This window comes from Podarcis melisellensis (genome assembly GCF_964234715.1).
Source record: "Podarcis melisellensis genome assembly, chromosome: 6".
In the NCBI taxonomy this organism is placed as follows: domain Eukaryota; kingdom Metazoa; phylum Chordata; class Lepidosauria; order Squamata; family Lacertidae; genus Podarcis; species Podarcis melisellensis.
The window spans coordinates 62,909,051-62,921,175 of NC_138538.1; positions in this window are offsets into that span (position 1 = coordinate 62,909,051).

The window sequence follows — 12,125 nt, forward strand, 5'->3', positions numbered from 1 at the left end:
AATGCAATGCCGCAGAGAGCACATCCCTAGTCTGAGCTGTAGGCCCCTTGGCATCTAGCCGTACAAGTTAGCAACAATACCCACAGATTTTTCCCAATTGACTCACTAGGGTGGAGTTGCTTCAACACAGTGGTCTTGGTTGCATCCATCAGGAAAGCTCAAGAGAAGGTAGGAGAAGGGTTTTTCAGCTGGAGTGCCAGCCTCACGTGTCATTCTCCATGGTAAAACACTGTCCCAGTTTTGCCTTTTGTAGATATCTTTTAATATTGTTGCTAAGGGATTCCACATGCACCAATGTTATCTAGGTTTCATTCCTATTTCCTGGTTCCTTCCACTTTTTAAACACTGGATGCTTTGCTAGATGTGGCATTAAAATTAAGGTTCTTCACAAGCGCTTCATATACTGACATACTATCCAGCAGTGGCTTTCTCTACAGTCAAGGTCAGACATAGGCAAACTCAGCCCTGCAGATGTTTTGGGACTACAGTTCCCATCATCCTTGACCACTAGTCCTGTTAGCTAGGGAAGATGGGAGTTGTAGTCCCAAAACATCTGGAGGGCCAAGTTTGTCTATGCCTGGTCAACATCTTTTTATAAGTTTACTTAAAAATGTTTTAGCTAAGGGACATGTACAATGTTAATTACCGGTAGTAGCTGCCTCTTTGGAGGTTCTGTCCTTTTAATTGGTTCCTGTTCAATGTGGTTATGGGATAAATGATGAGTAGTCCCTTAACCAGTGTCTTAGGCCATGTAAAAAAATGTACCTGGGTGTCATCATGATCCCAATTTCATGGTTTATATCTATTTTCCAAACCTACAGCTTCTTATTCTCTGGCTAACCTCTGTGGTGTTTTGATTGGTAACAACCTCTCATCCAATCAGCACAGATGATTTTCTTCTGCACATTGCACTTGTCAAACAGATATTTTCAATAGCAGGGCTCCCATTTGGAAATAAATAACTCACGGTGCACTTGAGCTTATTGCTCTTCCAGCAAAACCCAGGCCTTTATTTGCCAGCAATTTAGCTGACATTTACAATACAGATTTGGATTTTCTTTATAGCCACTGAAGGCCCAGCTTGGATTTCATAAAACACATATCATATAACGGGCAGAGAGATATGTGGGAAGCATCTATGGATCAAGCTGTCACATCCATCTCCTTCAGATCAAGTTATAATTTTAGGTTGCAGGACTTTTCATTTTGTGTCCGGATTCAGATATCCAACTACAAAATACACACACCTCTCCTCAGGTGTGAAGTGCACAAATCGAGGCATGCAGTCTTTCAAAAAATGGCAAACAAGGCTAAATGTAGGCTTTTTAAAAAAAGGAACATGCACCAAATACTGATGACAGTTGCATGTATTTTGTGTTTGGACATCTGTACTTGGGTATAATTTATAAACAGAAAATCACTTCCGAGAAAACATGGATCTAATATAAAATTAAAACATGCTCATGAAAGGCACATCTTATGAATTCACAACAGCAAACCATTTTTGCGATGGAACCCAAGAATTTCACACTTAGCAATTTCTGTGGATAACCTTACAGATGTATAAATTACTGTATCATGCTTGTAAACTCTTGTGGACAATAATGTTACAAAAATGGGCCAAGCTTTTCTGCTGTAGACTTTGGAAAGCAGAGAATGATCAAGATGAATATATATTCACCTCCACCCCAAATGATTTATCTAGGTGAGACACAGCTCAGTAAATAATCAGACCAAAGCTGCAGATGGGGTCTTGATTCTAGGAAGCACAAAATAAATCCAAGCAATAACACAAACATGGATTTTTTTCAAGCCCCTTCACGGCACACAGATCTTTCGGCATCCAAACCATCTCAGCCTCTGTGCCACAAGAAATATATTTATGTTCTGAGGCAAAGTAAGTATATGGCATTTCAAATTCCTGAAATACATTGCGCCAGTAAGTGAAAAGGGTTTGAGAAATATTTTCACATATTTCTTTTTGAAATAACAAAGCAAATTGTCCTCTATCCAATATCCAGTGCCGTAGACTGTCTATGGGATGCTGACCAAGTGACCGTGGGAGAGGGGGCAGGGGGTGGGTGGAACAATGGCTGGCAGATGGAATGGAACAGAGTTTCCTAAAAGAGGGCATGGTTCACTGACTGGAACCCTGAACAGGAGCTCTTCACGCTGCAACAATAGACTGCAGGTTCTGGAACAGAGGACTGGCTTGTGCTGAGTCTGATAGTTAATCCATCTATGTCAGGCACTTCTGTGGGTCTGTGGGTCAAATTAGTCCCACCAGGAGTCCTCATTTGGTCTGTGAGGCCATCTTTTGCCAGTTATATGCCCACCTGCCCCACACCTGATATCATCTGATACCAGGTATGAAGCACCTCCATGAAATCTTTAATAAAAACATTTAGAAAAACCCTCCACATCACTTTTATAGTAAGGCAAGAATTCCCTTAGGAGAAACAGCTCTTAAGAGAGTTGAAGATGGCATGTTGGAGGTGCTATTGACATTCATTTGTTTCGCTCCGCTGTTATCTGTGGTCCAGGCCACTACAAACACCTGTAGAACTGTTTGGCCGGAAACAAGAATGGGATGGATGTGCACATCACAGGCAACGATGCCTCCATTACTCTGAAAAGACTATCATTTGTCTCCAGCCTTAGTCCACCCACTCCAGTTAGCTTCCTCCTACTATCCATGCCTTGCATTATGGCACTGTATGATTGATGCTCTCCAGAGCAACAAAGCTATGCTGATAGCTGTCTCCTGGCGAAAGCAGATACAGGCCTGGTCCTTAATCAACCTACAATTATTGCTATTACATATTAGTAACAAGGAGAGCTCAACAGAGCTTCCCACTGGGCAAAAATCCCGTAATGCTATGTTTATAGCAGCCTTCCCTGCGTTTCCCCAAAAGGCATGATATGTACAAACACATGTAACAAAAGCAAGGCCATATTTTGAACTGGAAAAGCGATTCTGCAGGGTAAGATTCGGAGCAGAGAGGTGACAGAGAAGCGAGAAGGTTGAGCCATTTCCCCTGCCTACTCTTTCCCCACCCGAAAGTAGATTTTCCCCTCCCTCATCCCATCTGGTGCAGCTTCAAGTTAGAATTTGCTCCTGATTGCATCATAGGAAAGGCTTTTCTGGTACCCAAATGGACCACTTCCAGGTAGTGGCAAAGTTGAGCATCTGATGGGAGCCTTAGGACCAGCACTCTTCTCTTACAGCACTGACATTCTCTTTGTATGGGCTATCCCAAAAGAACAAAAAAACAAATGTCAGAATGTGTCTTCCAGACTAAAGGGACCCATCTGAGTGAAACTTGCCCAAGAGCTGTTCTCCCCAGATCTTGGAGCCAGCATTGAACAGGCTGTCTTTACCAGAGCACAGTATAAAGGTGCATAATACAGCACACTACTGAAACTGAGGAGGTCTCAGTCTGGCCAATACCTGAGTGGGAGACTTTGTGGGAGTCACATTATCTGGAGTGGGGCGGGGGGAGATTATTAAATGTACTTAAATATAAAAGTCACATGTAACTCCATGTTAATTTATTCCAGCGCTTCACTCTTAAGTGCTGTTTGTGTTCTAGTCTGGTGGAGGAGGGTGTGCTTCATTTATGCTACTGCAAAATCAGCACTTTTAGTTAGTGCTTTTAAATCTTCTGATGTATTTTAATTTGCTATTGTGTGTGTGTTTTGGAAAAAATGTAAGCTGCTTTTAGACCTTTTTGTAGTAAGCTAATAATAATAATAATAATAATAATAATAATAATAATAATAATAATAATAATAATGGTTCTGTATGGCTTAAGAGGCAAAAGGAGCTACAGACACAGAAACTATTGTTTTGCGTGGTATTGCAGAGAAATAGCGTGGACTGGGTGGTATTCAACTAAATTTTAGTAGACCAAAAGAGAAAAGAAATAAGATTGGCTTCTTGCAGTAAGGAACATGATGGCACTGGAACGTGTGGACAATTGTTTGATGTGGCCTCCCTGGAAACTAATCGGCATGGGTGCTCCATAAACAGCTGAAGTCATATATAACTTCCCTGCAAACATTGTGCAAAAACACTGAGGATGAATCCACAATAAACAGGTCACCTGGTAGTAGAGATGAACAGTAAATCTGTTTATTTAGTTTCTCATTTTCCAATCCTATTTTCAGTTCTCCACATTAGTTTGCTTAAAAAAAAAGCACTTGTGAAAATTCAACAGCATTTTAGTACATATTTCTACTAATTTACACAGGTGTGTATGCAGCTTCCCATAATATACATCCCCCCAGTGTAACACATGCTTGTATGTTATATTTATTAATATATATTACACAAATATATATTGTGTATGATTTTGTGCATATTACTTGCCTGGAGAACAGCATTGCAAAATTTGTAGAAGTGTGACTTTTGAAGGCTGGCTGTGTTTAGGTCCCTACCTGAAAGCTGCATGTCTCTCTTTATATGCATCTATTCAGCAACATTTCTTCTCCTGAGACAAGGAGTAAAAACTGCTATTTCCAGAATGATTATAATACACCCCCAAGTGTCATTCCTCAATAGTTGTTCCCTCTTTCCCTGAGGCCGGTATCATACTCACAAAGTTCGTTGTCTCTTGCTATGTCCAGAGGGGCACAGGGAATCTGAATTTTGAGGCCTCTTACTGCTTTCCAGCTGAAGAAGAAAGTAGCTGAGGCTTTGTAATGGTGATTGACAATTTCATTTTAAGCTGTTTATCAGTTTACACTCTGCCCATCAGGTACCGAAAGAACATGACAACTCTTGTCAGTTAAACAAAAGATTTGGATGACAGCATTTCAGTGGAATGTATATTTTTTTTCCACCTCATGCTCTCTGCATCAATACTGATAAAACAATTCCATTCATTATTCCAAAAATAAAATAATATAATAAAAATCTGGATGAGATCCTGACAGGTTAGATGAATATTGAAAAATAACAAAACAAACCTAAACTGCACCTGATCCTAGTTCTTCAGCACTTTCCAAATAACCTGTCGGGGTTCATTAGAAATCCTTTTATTTGTTGAAGACAATAAACCAGACGCGGTCATTCTGTCAGTGGAAGTGAGTCACCCACCTGCTGCTGATCCTTCATAACAGGAATATTCTTTTTTTGGATTGTAAAGTGGAAGTAATATATATTCAAGAAGCAAGCGTTGGATTTTTTATTTTAAAAATCTAACTTTATAATATTCTCTGCCATTGTTCTTCCATCTAGCACCTGCTTCAGGTGTCCCGTGAAAAGTACGGAACCTCCCCATATGCCCTCTTAATTGTACACACATGGTGATTTGTACTTATGAAACTATTGTGGGAATCATAGATGATTCCGCTATTAATACCATTTGTATCTGAAGAAGGTGTGTGTGTGTGTGTGTGTGTGTGTGTGTGTCTGTCTGTTTGTCTGTCTGTCTGTCTGTTTGTCACACTGCTTCATTTCCCTATAGTTAATGTTCTGTAACTTCTTGCGGAGATCTCTTACCTTTTTATTCCACAAAGGTTCTGGTTTATTTTTGTTCCACTTTTGTTGTGCTGTAGCCCTTTCAGACAGCAATAATATAGCAGCACGAGGGAAACCACTACTGAAGCAGAATAAATCGACCACCAATGCACTATTATTGTGTCAAAACTACGGTATGTTGTAGAATACATCCTCACTGAAACACAAATCTGAAGGGGCCCATATCTTTCTTTGCCCAGGTTTTCCCTGACCCACTAGATTAGGGACTGTTATTTCTCAATTCCTGCTTTTCCCTGTTTGTGCTCTTCTCTCTTTTATAGATGTTTATGATAATGTTTTCTGCTGTTTTTGAATACCACTTTGAATTTCTAAAATATTAAGTGGTTTAGAAATGCTTTAAATTTAACAAAAAAAATACATTGTAGGATCAGAAGAGACAAAGAAGACCAGCAGCTCAGCCTTTTATATAAGCCAAGCAGGGCTGGTCCAGACATACAGATTGTCTAGGCAGCTGCCTGGAGTAGCACAATGAGAAGTTGCCTGCTGTTCACATGAACTGAATGCACATTAACTACTTCTTCTTCTTCTTCTTCTTCTTCTTCTTCTTCTTCTTCTTCTTCTTCTTCTTCTTCTATTATTATTTTTATTATTTTTCACAATCAGACATTGCCTTCACATACCATAATAAACAAATACAATTAAAATTAAAATAGAAAATAAAATGTTTTCATACCATATTAAATTCATATTTTGGGATTCCTCCGATCCCTTGACTTCCCTCCATTCCCTCCCCCAATTGTTTTATATTTTCTTATGTTGTACATGTCTACAGTGGTACCTCGGGTTACATACACTTCAGGTTACAGACTCCACTAACCCAGAAATATTGCTTCAGGTTAAGAACTTTGCTTCAGGATAAGAACAGAAATCGTGCTCCGGCGGCGCAGCAGCAGCAGGAGACCCCATTAGCTAAAGTGGTGCTTCAGGTTAAGAACAGTTTCAGGTTAAGTACGGACCTCCGGAATGAATTAAGTACTTAACCCGAGGTACCACTGTATAATTTTCTTATATTTAAATATTTCCAATTTCAAACATCGTCCTTAATATTACAAGTGTTTTTTAAAACCCTGCTACTGTGTTAACTTCTTTACAATGCATTTGTAAATATGCAATAAACATTTTCCATTCTTTTTTATATTTGTTGTCCTCTTGATTTCTTACATCTTCCAGTTAATTTAGCCATTTCAACATATTCCATTAGTTTACATTGCCAATCTTCTTTAACTGGGACTTGTTCTTCTTTCCAGAGTTGGACTATCAATGTCCTTGCGGCTGTTGTTGCATACATAAATAAACTTTTATATTCTTTCAGTATATCTGTTCCAATTATACCTATTAAGAAAGCTTCCAGTTTTTTTAAACAAAGGTTGTTTTTAACATTTTTTTCCAATTCGTTATAGATCATTTCCCAAAAACATTTTATAACCTTACATTGCCACCACATATGGTAAAATGTACCTTCTACCTCTTTACACTTCCAGCACTTATAATCTTTTGTTTTGTACATCTTTGATAGTTTAACCGGTGTTAAATACCATCTATACATCATTTTCATATAGTTCTCCTTAAGTGCTGTACATGCCATGAACTTTATATCATTTCTTCATAATCTGTCCCAGGCAGATCAACATCTTCTGAAACTTTGCAGTTGGGGATACTGAGGCACACTCTGGTTTACATACCACTCTGAAATTCACAGATGTATATTGTCTTCAGACACACTTCTTTTGTAGTTCAAAGGGCTTCCCTCTTACTCACTTGACCTATTGCCTGACTCAGTTTCGCTCCCTTAGAATTTCCCTTTCAATGGCTACAGTGACTCCCCTCTCCATGCCTCAGTTTCCCTCCCAGGTACCACAATGGGTTCTTTCTTCCTCAGCTCTTTGAACCGACAGTTGGGCCACCAAAAGGACAACATTTCTGCTTCTCTCTCCCAACCCACTTTCTCTTTCTTCCATGGTCAGCAATGCACCCCCCTCACATCTTTCTCTTCCCAAGGCAACCTATTCATGCTCTGAGAAAGATTTTCTTTAAAGTTTGTTTTTTCATTTTTCAGGTTTACAAGCAACAAAGAAAACAATTAAGATACACTGGTACCTCGGGTTAAGTTCTTAATTCGTTCTGGAGGTCCGTTCTTAACCTGAAATTGTTCTTAACCTGAAGCACCACTTTAGCTAATGGGGCCTCCTGCTGCTGCCATGCCGCTGGAGCACGATTTCTGTTCTCATCCTGAAGCAAAGTTCTTAACCTGAGGTAATATTTCTAGGTTAGCGGAGTCTGTAACCTGAAGCGTATGTAACCCGAGGTACCACTGTATTATCAATAAATCCCCATTTAATTCCCTCCTCCCCTTTTGTGGATCCTTATGCCAACATTTTCTCCTGCATCTCATCTGTCACTCCAATTTTATCAAATCTTTAACTAATCCGTAATTCAGCTTTTAGCTATAAGTGTCATATCAGTCCTACTAATGATTATACTTGCTTACAATATTTTTTTTTTAAAAATACATTATATACTTTCTCCATTCCTTATTGAAATGTAAGTCTTCCTGATTCCTAATTCTTCCTGTCAGTTTTGCCATTTCAGCATAGTCCACCATTGTTATCTGCCATTCTTTCTTTGTAGGACTGTATTTTCTTTCCATTTCTGAACTAACAAAGTTTGGGCAACTGTAGTCACATACTTGAATAATCTCTTCTGGTCACTTGGGACTTCGGCACCTAGAATTCCTAAAAGAAAAGCTTCTGTTTTCTTAGTAATAATAATAATAATAATTTATTATTTATACCCCGCCCATCTGGCTGGGCCCCCCCAGCCACTCTGGGCGGCTTCCATAGAAACCAGGAAACACTAAAATATCATACATTAAAAACTTCCCTGAACAGGGCTGCCTTAAGATGTTTTCTGAATGTCAAGTAGTTGTTTATCGTTTTGACATCTGCTGGGAGGGCGTTCCACAGGGCGGGCGCCACTACCGAAAAGGCCCTCTGCCTGGTTCCCTGTAGCTTTGCTTCTCGCAATGAGGGAACCGCCAGAAGGCCCTCGGCACTGGACCTCAGCGTCTGGGCAGAACGATGGGGGTGGAGACGCTCCTTCAGGTATACTGGGCCGAGGCCGTTTAGGGCTTTAAAGGTCAGCACCAACACTTTGAATTGTGCTCGGAAACGTACTGGGAGCCAATGTAGGTCTTTCAAGACCGGTGTTATGTGGTCTCGGCGGCCGCCCCCAGTCACCAGTCTAGCTGCCGCATTCTGGATTAGCTGTAGTTTCCGAGTCACCTTCAAAGGTAGCCCCACGTAGAGCGCATTGCAGTAGTCCAAGCGGGAGATAACTAGAGCCTGCACTACTCTGGCGAGACAGTCTGCGGGCAGGTAGGGTCTCAGCCTGCGTACCAGGTGGAGTTGGTAGACAGCTGCCCTGGATACAGAATTGACCTGTGCCTCCATGGACAGCTGTGAGTCCAAAATGACTCCCAGGCTACGCACCTGGTCCTTCAGGGGCACAGTTACCCTATTCAGGACCAGGGAGTCCTCCACACCAGCCCGCCCCCTGTCCCCCAAAAACAGTACTTCTGTCTTGTCAGGATTCAGCCTCAATCCATTAGCCGCCATCCATCCTCCAACCGCCTCCAGGCACTCACACAGGACCTTCACCGCCTTCACTGGTTCTGATTTGAAAGAGAGGTAGAGCTGGGTATCATCTGCATATTGATGGACACCCAGTCCAAACCCCCTGATGATCTCTCCCAGCGGCTTCATATAGATGTTAAAAAGCATGGGGGAGAGGACGGAACCCTGAGGTACCCCACAAGTGAGGGCCCAAGGGTCCGAACACTCATCCCCCACCACCACTTTCTGAACACGGCCCAGGAGGAAGGAGCGAAACCACTGTATAACAGTGCCCCCAGCTCCCAGCCCCTCTAGACGGTCCAGAAGGATGTTATGGTCGATTGTATCAAAGGCCGCTGAGAGATCCAGCAGAACTAGGAAACAACTCTCACCTTTGTCCCTAGCTCGCCGGAGATCATCAACCAGTGCGACCAAGGCAGTTTCGGTCCCATGATGAGGCCTGAACCCCGATTGGAAGGGATCCAAATGGTCCGCATCCTCCAGGCGTGCCTGGAGTTGTTCAGCAACCACACGCTCAATCACCTTGCCCAAGAATGGAAGATTTGAGACTGGGCGATAGTTGGCCATACTGGCCGGGTCTAAAGATGGTTTTTTAAGAAGCGGTTTAACGACCGCCTCTTTCAGCGGATCTGGGAATGTTCCCTCACAGAGGGAAGCATTCACCACCCCGCAGAGCCCATCGCCCAGCCCTTCCCGGCTTGCTTTTATTAGCCAGGATGGGCAAGGATCAAGGAGACAGGTGGTTGGTTTCACGCGTCCAAGCAGCCTGTCCACATCCTCGGGGGTAACAATGTTATTTTAAACTCCCCCCCCCAACTCATTGTATATCATCTCCCAGAATTCTTTTACAACTTTACATGCCCACCACATGTGATAGAAGGTGCTTTCATTCTCTTTACATTTCCAGCATACATTTGATCTTGATTTATACATTTTAGCTAATTTACTGGGGGTTAAATACCAACAGTATATTGTTTTCATATAATTTTCTTTCAGAGTATAGCATGCTGTGAACTTTAAATCCCAATTCCAGAACTTCTCCCATGCTGCCAATTGTATGTTATAACCAAAATCTCTCACCCAATGTATCATCACTGATTTGACCTCTGAAGAAGATTCCTAGAAGGGCTGGCTTCCAAGTTTCCGTTCCATCCATGCTTCTCTTGCACCTCGAAGTAGCTCAGACTAGGCCATTGCAATGGCAGACTATTGTAGTACAAATATAGAGAAAAGAGTTGACTCCTTGATATCCTGCAGCCTCTGTTATCTTGGTGCTGTAGTACAGCTCTCTTGCTGAGAAGGGATTTCTATTCTTAATGGGCAGGCTATAAATAAACAGCAAAGACAAACAGTCCTCTTGTTTCCATTCGAAATGCCGCAGCAAAGATTATTTCCTTGGCGCTTCTATCAGACCATGCCTCTCCTCTTTCACAGCCACTTCATTGTTGGTCTGTTAACTCTAGAATACTCAATAAGCTTATTGTCTTTACCTTTAAAGCCCTTGAGGGTCAGTCTCCTTCCTATCCCTCAACCCTGGTGTCCCGCTATGGACATAGTGGTTTTCTTTGTTCTTCTAATTCTTGACTTTATTGTTTTAGGGTTTTCTTGATCTCTACTGCATCTTCATTCTTGCTGCTCCATATGCTTGGAATCATCTTCCATAACATTTGTGGGCTGCCCCCCCCCACTCCATACATTCAAATCTCTCTTAAAAACTTATCTTTATTTCTGAGGCCTTTGGGTCTGGTTAGCTAGCTCAGTTATGCTCAGTATAATGGCTTGTGAACCAAGCATTTTAAGCTATTGATTTTTATTGTTTTGCTTATATTTGTTTTAGATTTTGCACCCTTTGGGGTAGAATTTCTTACTTTCATTCTGTACGGAGCCATGTACATTGATGGAGCTATATAAATAAATGCTATTGCTACTAACGTTTCCAACAAATAACATATTAAACAAAGTTTAGGCCATTTACTCAAGGAATAAAGTTGACAACTGTGTTTTCTCTTCTTCAGTCCCCAGGAACTGAATGAAGTAGCACACAGCTGCAAAGGTGATTTTAATGCACTGCTGTCTTACTCCTTAACCCATGCGATGCATGGCTTTCCAGCTAACATAGGAGCCAACTTGTAGGGGCTGAGGGGGTCTTCACCTCCCAAAAAATATTTGAGGAGCTAGCCCCCCTCCAGTTGATGGGCATTGCTATTCAGGCGGTGTCCATGCACTGTGTCATGTGCTCAGTTATGCAGAGCAGGGCTTACTTGCCCCCCTATTTTATTAAAGCTGACACCCCTGCCAGCTAACCTGTTTATTATGTTAAATTGAAACCTGTGACATTCCAGTTGTTCCTGCACTATAGTTCCGTTGATCCCCGACCTTATGTCATGCTGATGAGAGCAGAAGTCCAACAATAGCTGGACAGCATCATATTGGCTGTTCCTGGTTTAGGTTTCAACAGTCAGTGCCCATCAGGATTTGAAGGATTTCAGTTTCCCCATTACTGGTTCAGATTGGGGGTAGCCAGCACAATGCCCTCAAGATGTTGTTGGACCATAGTCCCTAACTGTGGGCCACGCTGACTGGGGGTGATGAAGATTTCAGGAGCAGAAAATGGGGGCGGGGAGCACAGAGAAATACACAGTCACTAAAAGTCCAAAACAGATCTAAACTTCAGTGGGTTTTCATGTTAACAATTTCAGTTCTTGCTTTTTAATGTTTTATTATTTGTAAGCTGCTTAGAGAATGCTGTCAGCAAATAAATTTTCAAATGCAGTTAGTCAACCACATTCCCCTGCTTATTTGACGTAACATTTATTTAGCTAAGTGACACTAGCCCTAAAATAAGCAAAGCCATTTTGGCTATGTCAGTGTAATGAAGACTGATCAACTGTGCCCAGTAGGTGTCATCATTGTCCTGCTACTAGCCAGAGAGAGACCTTCACATTTCA